Raw genomic sequence first — 13,034 nt, 5'->3', positions numbered from 1 at the left:
CAAAACTGATCCAGCCACATGCAAAGTGCACCTACACCCACCAGTCCCACTCCCTGTACGCACATGAAACTGAGCCAGCCACATGAAAAGGCCACATACACCCAATATACACACTCCCTGTACACACACGAAACTGAGCCAACCACCACATGCAAAGTGCACCTAATCCAACCAGTCCCCCTCACCATACACACATGAAAGAGAACCACCAACATGAACATGGCACCTACACCCAACATGCCCACTCTCTTAACACCCACCAAACAGAGGCACCCACATGCAAAGAGTATCCACACACATCACACACAACTCCTGTACTACCACCAAACACCACACAACACACATTTTTTTTTTATTGTAAGAGAAAACTACAGTTCAATATATCAATATCAAACTTTTGTTACAATTGAACCTCTTCCACATCACGTCGGTCCTCTCAAGTCTTTAATCACAGTCTATTCTTTGTGATGGTGATAAGTTTGGGTCACTATTGGTTAGATTTTTAATTTTTCTTATCACAAGTTGTATCGCAGAGAATCATGGCTAGATAGTCAATTACCCTGCATGATAGTTTGATGTTATGGCCGGCGCTTACATATGACCACCAATCATTCATGTCATGGTTCCGAGGTTTGAAGCTATTCAAATGCAGGGTCCCTTGGATAATTGTGCCTATGCATTCAAGTACCAAATGCTTAAGGGACTCTATTTCACCCGCGTCACAATATCGACATTTATTGTCTGCGGTATCTTTCTTTTTTCTTATCCGGAGAATTTCTCGATTGTTTAGGGCATTTAGCCTGAATTTTAGAAACATGTTCCTGTGATATCTTGAAGGACAGTCTAGTAGGTATTTTGGTGGCTTGTGTAATTTAATTTCTCCTAGACCTAAAGGAAGACCTGTTTTTAGTTTCCTGCATTTTTCAATGTTTTGCATCCAGTCCCATTCTTCTAGTTTTTTTTTTGCGTATTGCGGTTGATTGATTAGGTCGAGTCGACTTATATTTGCGGCATCCATGATGGCTTCAAGTTTTTGTTTCTAAATTTGGATTAATATAGCTTGGGTGTCGTCGTTTCTGATCTTGAAAATTTCATATGCTGGTATTTTTTTGCTACAATACATTTTCCTAATGGTGGAGAGGGATTTCCAAATTACTGTCATGTACAGCGAGTTGAGTGCAAGTTCGTATCTCAGTGCCAATGTCGAGATGTAGTGAGGAAGCCTCAAGGCACGTTTCCAGAAGGTACCTTCTAGTCTTTGCCATAAGCGAAGGTCCAAGTTCCAACCGGCTTCCGCTCCAAATACAATGGTTGGAATGACCTTCTGCAGATAGAACGTCAATATTGGTGCAATAGTGAATTTCCCGTAGTCATGGTTGATTTTTGCTCCTTGTAAGCCAAGTTTGAGAGTTCTACTGGTCATGTCATTGACCCATGCTGTTTCGCAGATGGAATTGTTGAACATCACACCCAAGTATCTTATGGATGTTACAATATTGAGTTTATCACTGGCGATTCGCCATATAAATTTTTTTCCTGCGTTTTTGTTAGTGTGACTGATGCTCATGATTTTTGTTTTGTCTGTATTTATCAGTAGCTCATTTGACTTCATGTACTCGTTCAGTCGTGTCAAAAGGCGCTGTAGGCCGATCTGTGCGTAATCGATTAGTACTATATCATCTGCATAGATGATGCATTTGATTTGGGTGTCCTTGATCCTCGGCGAAAAACAAGGTACTGAGTTTAACCATTCCGGTAGGTCAGCTATGAAGATCTTGAATAGTTGAGCTGCCAACGGGCAACCTTGCTTGACACCTTTATGAGTTATTACTGGTTGGCTCAACTCGCCTTGTTGGTTTAACCTGATCTGTATCGAGGTGTTGGAGTGGAGAGCTTTCAGTGGTTCCAGGATTGTTGGTGGACATTCCCACTTTTTTAGCTTAGACCAAAGTTTCTCGCGGTTTATCGCGTCGAAAGCTTGCCTGAGGTCTATAAAAGCAAAGAAGATTTTTCTCTTTGTGCGCAGAGCCTCAAGTTTTAAGATGTTCAACAAGAGTAGGTTTACGTCGACTCCGGCCTCCTCTGTGAAGCCTGTTTGTCAAACATCGTATATTTCTGTCTTGAGGGCCCATAAAGTGAGTTTCTTTCGAAGGAAGGAGCCATAGACTTTTCCGATTGTGTCAAGATGGGCGATTGAATGATAGTTCATCGGATAGTTCCTATCGCCCTTCTTATAGATCGGTACCACAATCGCCTTTAACCATGACTCAGGAATTTTCTTGTTTTCCGGCACTATTCTGAACAGAGATTCCATGAACTTGGCCCAATGTACTTTGTTTTTCTTCAACATGATATTTGAGATCTGGTCGGGGCCTGCTGCTCTTTAGTTTTTTAACTTCTGTATTGTTGTTTCTATTTCATCGCTTTGAGGCGTTATATCCCACGGTAGTTCTGAGACATTTTCTTGAACTTGTATGTCTTCATTCGGGGGTTTATATATTTTCTTGACGTGCTCAACCCATTTGTTGCCATCAATCGGGTTTGAGATTGTCGGTGTTGCTTTTGTGTTTCCTTTGTTTAGGATGGCACAAATATCACGCATGTTTTTTGTGATCAGCAATTGAAGCATCAGCTCCGCACGGTTTTGTTCTATCATTGCTGAGTGTGCTTTTAGCCAGTGTCGATATTCTGGACGTCTTATTTTTACTTTAATCGCAATTTTGTCTGATGGGAACTTCAATTTCTTGATCTGCCGCAAGTCTTTCCTCATAATCCTTTTTGCTTTTGCGATGACATCGCTGTACAGGTGTTTATTTGAGTACCCAATTACTCTAGAGTTTATGACTTCCGGCCGGCAGTCCGTCAACAGGGGAACGTAATTCACGGTGTTCTCTTTGGTTATGTCGGTTGTGAGTTTCCCAATTTGCGTACAGTTGAGCCTCAAGCGATTTCCCGCTGCATTCGATATGACTTGTAAGTCAAATTTTTCAGGAACGTCTCCCCAGTCCGTCTCCAGAACTAGGCGGAGTAGATCATGGTCGCTTTGAGGCATTGGTATGACGTTTAGGGAATTCACTTGGTCAAAAAGATGGCTTGAGACCCAAATATAGTCTAGTGTGTTTTGGCTATATGGGCCGTGCCATGTTGGGTTACATGGTTGGTCTCCTTTGGTTTTCCCATTGACCATGGTACAGTTTCTTATTGCTAGGGCATCAAACCAAACCTTTCCTCTCTGTTCAACCTTATCGGGTTTCTTCAGCGTATTTGTTTTTGTAGTTTTATCGAATTTGTACCAACTACAATTTAGATCACCACATACTATGATGGTTAGGTTGTTGTATTTCAGTGATGCCTCATCAATTAAGGTTGTCACTGAGCCGATGAAACTATTTGATGAGATATTGGCGGGATTCCAGTATCCATTTATTAGCAGTAGGAATTGTTTCACCTGCATTGTTGTAGCAGTTATTTGTACCAAGGTGCCTTGAACAAAAGGATTTGGGTTTCGGGATTCGAGCGGCGTCAGCCAGTTTTGGATCTTCAATAAAGTGACTAGCCCAAAAAACGGACGGCCAGTTGCATTTTTCCCGGCAGGATTTAGGAATGTGATAAAGCCATCTCGAATTGGCAGCTCGCGTAGCCAGGTTTCCTGTAGACATACGGCGAGGATGTTATTCATAGGCACCTCGAAGTTGTTGAATAGGTGAATGAATCCTCGAGTGTTTCAGGATAGCACAATTTGGTCCGTGTTGTTCTTCTTCAATCATTGTTAATGCTGATTTCCTTGTTGGAATTGGTTTCCGGACCTAATTCGACCAGGAGAACCACGTGGCTTGTTTACATTGTGTTTTGCAGCAGGATACGCTAAAGATTTCTGCAGATTTGCACGTTGGATGTCTAATCCTACCGTTTTTTCACGAGCATTGTTCTCCAAGGTATTTTGTTGCAATTCGTGTTCGGCTTCCAGCGTTAGATCGAAACCAAAAATTAGTAGGTCTTCTGTGGCTCGTAATAGCATGTTTTTCACCGTTGAAAAGCCAATGTGAAGTAGTACTTGGTCCGAAGTTAACTCAGTTGGGTATTCAACGATTTTTATGTCATCTGACGATATTGTCCGTAGCACTGGAATGCATGCGAACAATTTCATGACATTTGCTCTATTTAAGTTGACCTCATTGTCGTCAGATTGGATATTTTGAAGTCGTAATTTCCAAAATCGGTTGTTATGGGTTTGATTTTTGCCTAAATGTACTCTGGATGTGTAACGGGTTTTGGAGTTTCTTTGATTAGACGTTAATTTTGGATTTAGCTTGGATACGTGTGGTAACATTGGTCTCTCGGCCGATCTAGTCACTTCTTTTCGTGGGCCAGACCTGCTTGGTTTTTTCCCAGCCAATGTTTTATGTTGTTTCCACGTGCGAGATCTCAAACTTTCTTTGGGATGGCATATATTTATTGGCTCGTCTGGGTCATCACCTTCTGCTGAGTATGTGGAAAGATCACATAGATCAATTGTCGAGGCGTTCACAGAACTGTCTCTACTCAGCTCTTCTGAGTTGAGACGCCGACGTTTTGTGGATTGTTTGTTAGGCACATAGTCCTGACCTTTATCTAGATCTTGGTCAGGCACGTCATTTGACTTCTGCTTGGATGTTCCCGTTGTGCGTTCGAACAATCGTGGTTTTGTTGGCGTTGTGAGATTCCTTATACATTTTTTCACATTGGGATGTTTTGCCTTTGTTTGTCTTTTTTTATTTTCTTGAAATAATGGATTGTTTCCTTGCCCTGCCGTTCTGATAGATTTTTCTGTCGTGGAAATGGTTTTGGATGACCCAGTAAATATGTTAAATGAGCTCTTTATGATATTAGAAGGCATTGTAAATTACGTGTTTTCGCGATTAATTGTTGAGGCTGGTAGCATGTGGGCCTCTGCTGTCGATGAAGACTTTTCGGCATCAATTTGCAAGAGGGTTTTTGCATTTGTAGTGACTTCAATGGTTTGGTGATGGTTTGCTTCTGGTATCTTGACATCAGTTTTGTCAGCACAGTGTGGATACGACCTTGCTTGAGACTCGGGTTTTTTGCTAGGCGCTGGCGGCGGTTGATTGTCATGGGGGGGCAGCGCCAGTGATCGTAAGCTTTCAGCTATTGGGGACGTGGTTGCCAAACTAGGACCTTGATCCTTTAGGATCTTGTTTTCGCTTTGTGAAAGGGACGTTTTTGGCGGATTGTCTCGCGTCGGAAAGAAGTTGTGCCTTTGGATTTTCTTATCTACCTCTTCAGACTGGTGACACATCCATTTGACTGCCTCCAGCAGACCTTCGGTTAGGTTGTCGTTTTGGCAATGATGTCTTGCAGCCAAATCGCATAACCGTTCCTGCCAACGAGTAGATAGGTCTGCCTGTAATTCAAGTTGTTTTTGTATGAAGCTTGTGAAAGATTCGATTTTTTCCATTTTGTTTGTTAGATTTGTAAGCATCGCTCCTTGGTCGCTTATTGTCCCATTGAAAGATTCGTACAGTTTGGTGAAGGGTAGTAAGACAATTGAGGAGGCAGCTACAACGTTAGTGTGTAATTGAGTTATCAGCAGATAAGATCACTTGTTGCACCGGAGAGGTGGTTCCATTAGATGTTGGGTGTGAGTGTTCCATATCAGACTGATCTTCTTGAAGTGAAGAGTTTAGGGCTTTTTCAATAATTATTCGGTTTGAACTGTTTGAGTTTTTGGTGCATGGAGTACTGACATTTGTGGGTGCTGACATTGAATCGTCGAAGGCTGACTGGTTTAGTTTTAATTTTAATTTGATGATTCTTTGAAGGCGGCGAGCTCTTGCAATGGAGCTTGAGTCCTTGCTTGCCAGCTTCAATGTTGGGCTAAATCGCCTTTGGTCTGGGGCCATCGGAGTACTGCTTTATTTGGCCAGGTTGTTTTTACTTGAGTCTTCGGGGGCTTGGCATGCATATGCGCTTTGGTTTTCACTTTCCTTTCTCTGAATGGTTTTTCGTGTCTCCATGTTTCCGTAGGTTAGATTTCCTGCGAGGTTACTTCGAGTCGCGGGCGAGTTGTGCCCATTATACGGTTTTTGGACATCCTTATGTGTTTTTTCGGCTTGTTCTCTGGGTGCATCCAGTACTATGTTCTTGTTGTTTTTAATGCTAGGTTTGGTTCCGATTGTGTTTTGTGGCTTTGCATTTGATGACAGGGTCTCGATTGTGGTTGCATGTCTTGCCGGCAGAGACGATTGTATAGGAACAACACGGGCGTTTTTGCTCAGTATTTGTGTAGATTGATTTTCATTTTCGTCAGAGGTGCCTTTTGGTATAGCCCCTTCCTCCTGCTCTTGGGCTTTATTGAAGGGTGTTTCTTGGTCCGCGATCAGAACATTGGCGGCATTAATTAGCTCAGCGTTGGTGACCTCGCTACCCGTAAAAGGGTGGTTGAGATTGCGGAACGGGTCGCCAAGATCACTATTCGTTTTCGTGGACTCCTTTGTTTGTGTATTAGGTGGATTGAATAAATCAGGCGGCGCTCGCTGGATGGAGTGTTTAAGCGCCGGAGGTAGTATTGTTGCCAGGGTTGTCGCAGTTTCAGGTAAAATTGTACTTGTTTCCTTTTGAATTACGTTTACTTCAATTGCCAATTGTTGATGATCCTGTGAGGTGAGAGTACTATTGTTTGGAAAGTGATCGTAGGAGTGACTGTCCGTGCAATTATTTATGTCTAGATTTTCAAGGGGGGGCGATGGACATACGCCATCGTCACATACAACCGGTAAGTCCTTTGACAAGTGTGTAGTATTCGGTTCAGTAGTCGATATTTCCTGCAGATGTGCAGAGGAAGGCCAGGGTGCACTTTTACTTACATTGCCGCCACCATCCGCAGGGGCTTTTAAGGCAGTCCGTGGATTTGCCATTCTGCGGTAGTTGAGCGTCTTCCTCCGAGTCTGGGGGCCTTCGATGGTTCGCGTCATTACCCAGTAGCACTTTTTTTTTCTCTCGAGCGGTTGCACTAGAAGCCTTGCGGTCGGCAGACGGCAGAAAAGCAGCAAACAGCCAAACAGCAGGAGTCTCTGCAGTCACCCTTTACGCAGCCGGGCTTCACGCCGCAAGGGTTGCTGGGATCTGGTTTTGTGGCCTCACTTCCTGGAATGGGCGGAGCCAAAAGATGGGCAGGGCTTTCCACCCGCTTCGTCTCGTTGCGGCGGTTCACTCACTCGCACACTGTCGACCTCACCGAGTGCAAGGGACGCGAGGGAAACACGCCGTTGAGGGTAGGTAGGTTGGAGATTGGCAGTTCAATATTAAATATTGAAACAAGTAGCAGGAAGTAGCGCTTCTGCAGCGCAGCACAGCCAAACAGCAGGAGTCTCTGCAGTCGCCCTTTACGCGGCCGGGCTTCACAACACACATTACCCCACATACACATGCATCACACCAATCCCAGCACCCAGCACCCATACCTCCCCCATGAAGAAAAATACACTGCAGAATACAAAACAACATACATGTGACTTAGCTGGAACCATCACCACACACTAGTGGGGGCACAACCGTGGATGCAAACTATCCACCAAATTTAGAGGTCTTCCAGTGCAGCATACAGATGCCCCACCTGCACCAGTATGTGTGCAACAGGAAGGCAGATAGCCAACCACTGCACACCATGCAGGCTGGCCCCCACTGAATGAGTTGCCTAATTGCCCGGAGGACTGATGGGTGGAAAAGTGAGCATCGAAACAGTGTGCCATGTGTGTGCCAGCCTCTGGCAGGTATACCAAGTGAAGAACTTGCCATGCATTATGAGTTTGGGCATGACACTGGCAGCCATCAATGCAGATCACTGTGCACCCAACAAGTCTGACAATATGGCCTGAGTCTAATGTGACTCACAACTAAGCACAACTAAGCACATCATCTGGAGGCACATACAAGGTGAAGGCAAAGAGGGATGTACTGTGGTACAGGGCAGGGACACAACAGTCATTGTCCCCTGGGGACTGCACCCCACAAGAACCCAGCCCTGTCCCTCAAAGAAAAAATCCACTGCATGCCAAAACACAGCTCAATACCAAACAAATACTAAAAGAAGCAGCAACACCTTGAGTGAATAACTACAACACCCTATTGCAACATATGACTGGACCTAGAGTAAACATCACCTAAACCACAACATGTGGGTGTCCCCCCATGAATGAGTGTCCACAAATATGGTTGCACAGGAATCTGGCACCACTCCAATAACTGACAATTCCACTGTATGTGGGTGCAACAACATGTTCACCATAACACCCCTCCTGAGCAATACAACCTGAGATTGGCAGCCACACAAAATATGGTGGACAACTGCCCGATTGTATTAACAAAACCACACAAATGTTCCCTCACACATCCCTCTGTCTGAGTGACCAATGTGCCATCACATCCCCAGCCACCCAAGTGCATCAGTCGGACAGACAGAAATACTACACAGATGTGTCACACAGGAGGCATGCCATGGATAAACCAATGAAGCCCTATATCATAGATACCTGCAGAGGTGACAACACCCATTCACCTGCAGTGCATGTACACCCACAACACCTCAATGAGGACAGCCAGAAGACTCACACATATTGGTCTGCCGTTTGTTGAGTAAAACATGCATTAGCTGCCATGGTGCATGGAATTGATTCATCTCATCAGCACACACCACAACACTACATATACTGAACAAGACAGTTATGTGAGAAACCTGAAGGTGTATCACCCGCTAGTCCCCGGAGATCTGTCATCCAGGTGGCCAGGTCACAGCCACAACTATTGGATGCCGTTTCTGGGAACAGTGGAACAGCGGGGGAGGATCACATGGACAAGGAGTCTTGGGAGAGTGGAAGTGGGACACTGAGGGTTGAGACGTGGTATCCCTTTCCCAGTAACAACTTTTCCACATCCTACCCTAGGATATTTAGAAGCTTTACAACCCCCCTTCTCCCACACAAACACTTTCTTACACAGTAACAGACAACAAACTCACACCAGAGCCATTACCTGACATGTCCCAACACACAGGTCATGCAGAGTCAGGCACATAAAAATAATCATGCACACCTGAAGGTCCTTTACCTTCCCCACAGGTCTAACAGATGGAGCACGAAAGCACACTTCGAGCAAGACTTCCACTCTCCCACGAGGAGACAGCGACACCAAATTGGCAGTTCAAACGGAGAAGAAAGGCAGTGAGACCTGGAAGGACAACAAAGGGGGATTTGCCCTGCCCTTTCAACTCAGAACCGCAAAACCTCTGAAAGGGAAAGCATAGGACCGGGCATTGCAGCTTGTGTGTGGAAGAGCAGATGTTGATGGTACACTGGGCCCTCCTACTTTGATGACGCAGGTGGAGATGCAAGCTGGCTACCGTGGTACTATCCTTGACTCCAGAGAAGCCAAGGGGTTCAGCACAGCCAGTGACTCAGAGGAAACTGACAGCAACCCGAACTGTGTTGAGCTCAAGGTTGCAAGTAGCAACATTTTGAATGCAACAAATCTGAAAGAGAAAGAACTTGTGTATGTGTTTGAACTTTAAAGAAATCCCAGTTGAGGTCCAGGTGCAGGGGGGGCCTACACCACGTGGGTGCTTATTCAAAAGACTCTGACCAAGACCTGTTTTCAAAATACAAGAACAAGAAGAACCTAGGAAGGGGTGGCGAGAGGCGTCAGAGGGTCCTACGAGGTTCACGTCAAATCCCTTGTACAATTGAAAGTCTTTGACCTGTTGCCAGAGGAAAGCTAGTGGAAGGGAATCCTGCTTTCCGATAAGATTGTGAACTGTGGAATGAGGCAAGTGTGAACCCGAGAGAAGGATGCTGAAAGAAATCTAGGAGAAAGGAAAAATCACACTTTCTGAACTGTGTTAAAGAAAGGGTGTGTAGAACCCGACAGAGGGAGACCCAAACTTCAAAGAGGATCTTAGCCTGGCAGATGGATATCCTGGGAGCGAAGAGTAAATGCCCAAGGTGCAAGATCACCAAGCGAACCTTTTGTTTGTTTGTTTGTTATTTTGAATCAGCAAGCCTTTTCTGCCTAGAGACATTGGGCCTCATTACACGGAAGGCGGTAATGGTTAACGGCCACCGTTAATGGTAACGGTGACCGTTAACCATTACCGCCTTACTACGAGGTCCCTTAGCGGGTTGGTGCTTTAACGCCTGCTTTTTTTTAAAGTATACGCCCTTTTTATTTGACAAGACGCCTTATTATTATTTGATGGTCATAGCTTGCTCCCATCATAGATTTATGTTTAGATTAGGCATTTATCTCACCCATTATATGTGTCTGTCTTTACTGTTACCACCATGAGTTCCTTACACATGGCGCCAGGGGTGGGATGTGACTCAATTGAAGCAAATTGGGGTACCCTAAAATTAAAAAAATGTAGTCATCCAGCTTGTTGCCCTTCTGTTGCCACACAAGAATTGATAGGTTTCAATATTTGTAGCAGTAGGGAAGTTATCTTTCCCCCTGGGAAAAGAGGAAGAATTCCGATTGAATTGGTTCTGATTCCCCCTGCAGGGTGTTACATCAGGTTACCCCCATAATCTGGACTAGCATGGAAGTTCAGTATAGACGTTTTAGCAGGTGTCATCGACCCTGACCTCTGAGGATACATAAAGGTTCTCTTACAAAATCATGGTGACATCCCCTTTGAGGTACATTGTGGGGATCAACATTTCCTCTCTTTCAAGAATGCAAACCAGATTTATTTTTTTCAATTGTTACACACCCAGACCCTGGGGTATCACGGCATGGTTACAGACATCTTAGAGATTGATGATGCAAAATATACACACAACATTGGTCATACATAAAATACACAACAACATAGGTAACACTTAAGCACTCGGAATCATTGGAGTTACAAACGGACAAGCGGTTTGCTAGCATTGGTTGAACAACCACGTTTTCAGTTGTTTTTTGAACAAGAGGAAGGTGGTCTCTTGTTTGATGTATATAGGGAGAGTGTTTGGGGGCTAGGAAATGGAAGCTGCTGCCCACTGCTGTGTTGTTGTTGTAGCGTGGCGTCACTAGGCATTGACTATTATTAGATCTTAGGGTTCTGAGGTTTTCTTTTTTTTTTGTAAAACATTGTAAAAGTGTGAAAATCGCAGTGCAACTGCGAAAATCGCAAGGAAACCAGCGCACATCGATTCATGGAAGTCCGTGCGCGAGAAAAATATTGGATGTGCGCTGAAAAAGTGCGCAGCGCACGCCGGCGCACAGGTCATCCAACGGCGTGCGCCACGGCCGCTGCGAAATCGCACATAGCGTGGCGCACATTTCAAAAGTAGGCGGAACAAGGGGCGTAACACTCGGAATGGGGAACAACGTGTGAAAATATGGGCGTCACGGGGGAAGTACAGGAGGCAAGTGCGCGGAACGCCCACACGCTCGCCTGCACCTCGTATTCATGGAATCGAATAGGGCAAACCAGCGCACGGTCAAAGTTGCGCACAGGGACAAACAAGTACGCCACAAGAAAGCAGGCGGTAGCATCCCTGCGCCTGAAATAAATGTGCGCCAAAATGTGCGCTAACAAAAAGCACCCATATACAGCTATGATGAATGATCCATACTATGGCCCTCTAGGACAAATGAGGTGCAAAGGGGTACCGACAAACACGGACACCCGCTGTGTGAAAAATAGCGTATGCGTGTATTATGGGGTGCGCGGAAAGTTCCACACGCGATTGGCCTGGGCACGTGTATTCTGGGGTGTGCAGGAAGTTCCACACGCGATTTCAGCAGGGTATGTGTATTTCGGGGTGCGCAGGAAGTTTCACACACGAATTTGCAGGGTACGTGTATTCCGGTGTGCGCGTGAAGTTCCACACGCAATTTCAGCAGGGTACGTGTACTACGGGTGCACGGGAAATTCCACACGCAAATCCAGCAGCCTACGTGTATTTCGGGGTTGCCGGGGAGTCCCACACGTGAATTGGCCGTGTGGGTCCTCTCAGCTGTTCCCTCTTCACCCTCCACGGCCCCTGCAGGCGGCCCACACACCACAGGGGACTACCCTGCACCCCTGCACATGTCCCGCAGGCAGCCCATCCACCATGGCCATGCCCCCCAGCCAACCCACATGTCACCTTGCACTACTGCCCACCAACACATGTCTCCCAGCACCCCCACCCCCCAGCATCCAGGAGCACCCTCCACCAGGCTCCCACTCATGTCCCCCTGCACTCCCACCCCCCAGCATCCAGGGGGCACCCTCCACCAGACCCCCACTCCTGTCTCCCTGCACCCCCACCCCCCAGCACTGTGGGGCACCCTCCACCAGGCCCCCACTCATGTCCAACTCATGTCCCCCTGCATCCCCACCCCCCTGCATCCAGGGGCACCCTCCACCAGGCCCCCACTCCTGTCTCCCTGCACCCCCACACCCCTGCATCCAGGGGCACCTTCGACCAGGCTCCCACTCCTGTCTCCCTGCACCCCCACCCCCCTGCATCCAGGGGCACCCTCCACCAGGCCCCCACTCCTGTCTCCCTGCACCCCCACCCCCCAGCACTGTAGGGCACCTTCCACCAGGCCCCCACTCCTGTCTCCCTGCACCCCCACCCCCCAGCTCTGTAGGGCACCCTCCACCAGGCCCCCACTCCTGTCTCCCTGCACCCCCACCCCCCTGCATCCAAGGGCACCCTCCACCAGGCCCCCACTGCTGTCTCCCTGCACCCCCACCCCCCTGCATCCAGGGGCACCCCCCACCAGGCCCCCACTCCTGTCTCCCTGCACCCCCACCCCCCAGCACTGTAGGGCACGCTCCACCAGGCTCCCACTCCTGTCTCCCTGCACCCCCACCCCCCAGCACTGTGGGGCACCCTCCACCAGGCCCACACTCATGTCCAACTCATGTCCCCCTGAACCCCCACCCCCAGCACGGTAGGGCACCCTCCACCAGGCCCCTACTCCTGTCTCCCTGAACCCCCACCCTTCTGCATCCAGGGGCACCCTCCACCAGGCCCCCACTCCTGTCTCCCTGCACCCCCACCCCC

The sequence above is a fragment of the Ambystoma mexicanum genome, chromosome 5p (genome assembly GCF_040938575.1).
Source record: "Ambystoma mexicanum isolate Mex_15411 chromosome 5p, UKY_AmexF1_1, whole genome shotgun sequence".
NCBI lineage: Eukaryota > Metazoa > Chordata > Amphibia > Caudata > Ambystomatidae > Ambystoma > Ambystoma mexicanum.
This window is presented reverse-complemented; position numbering follows the sequence as displayed.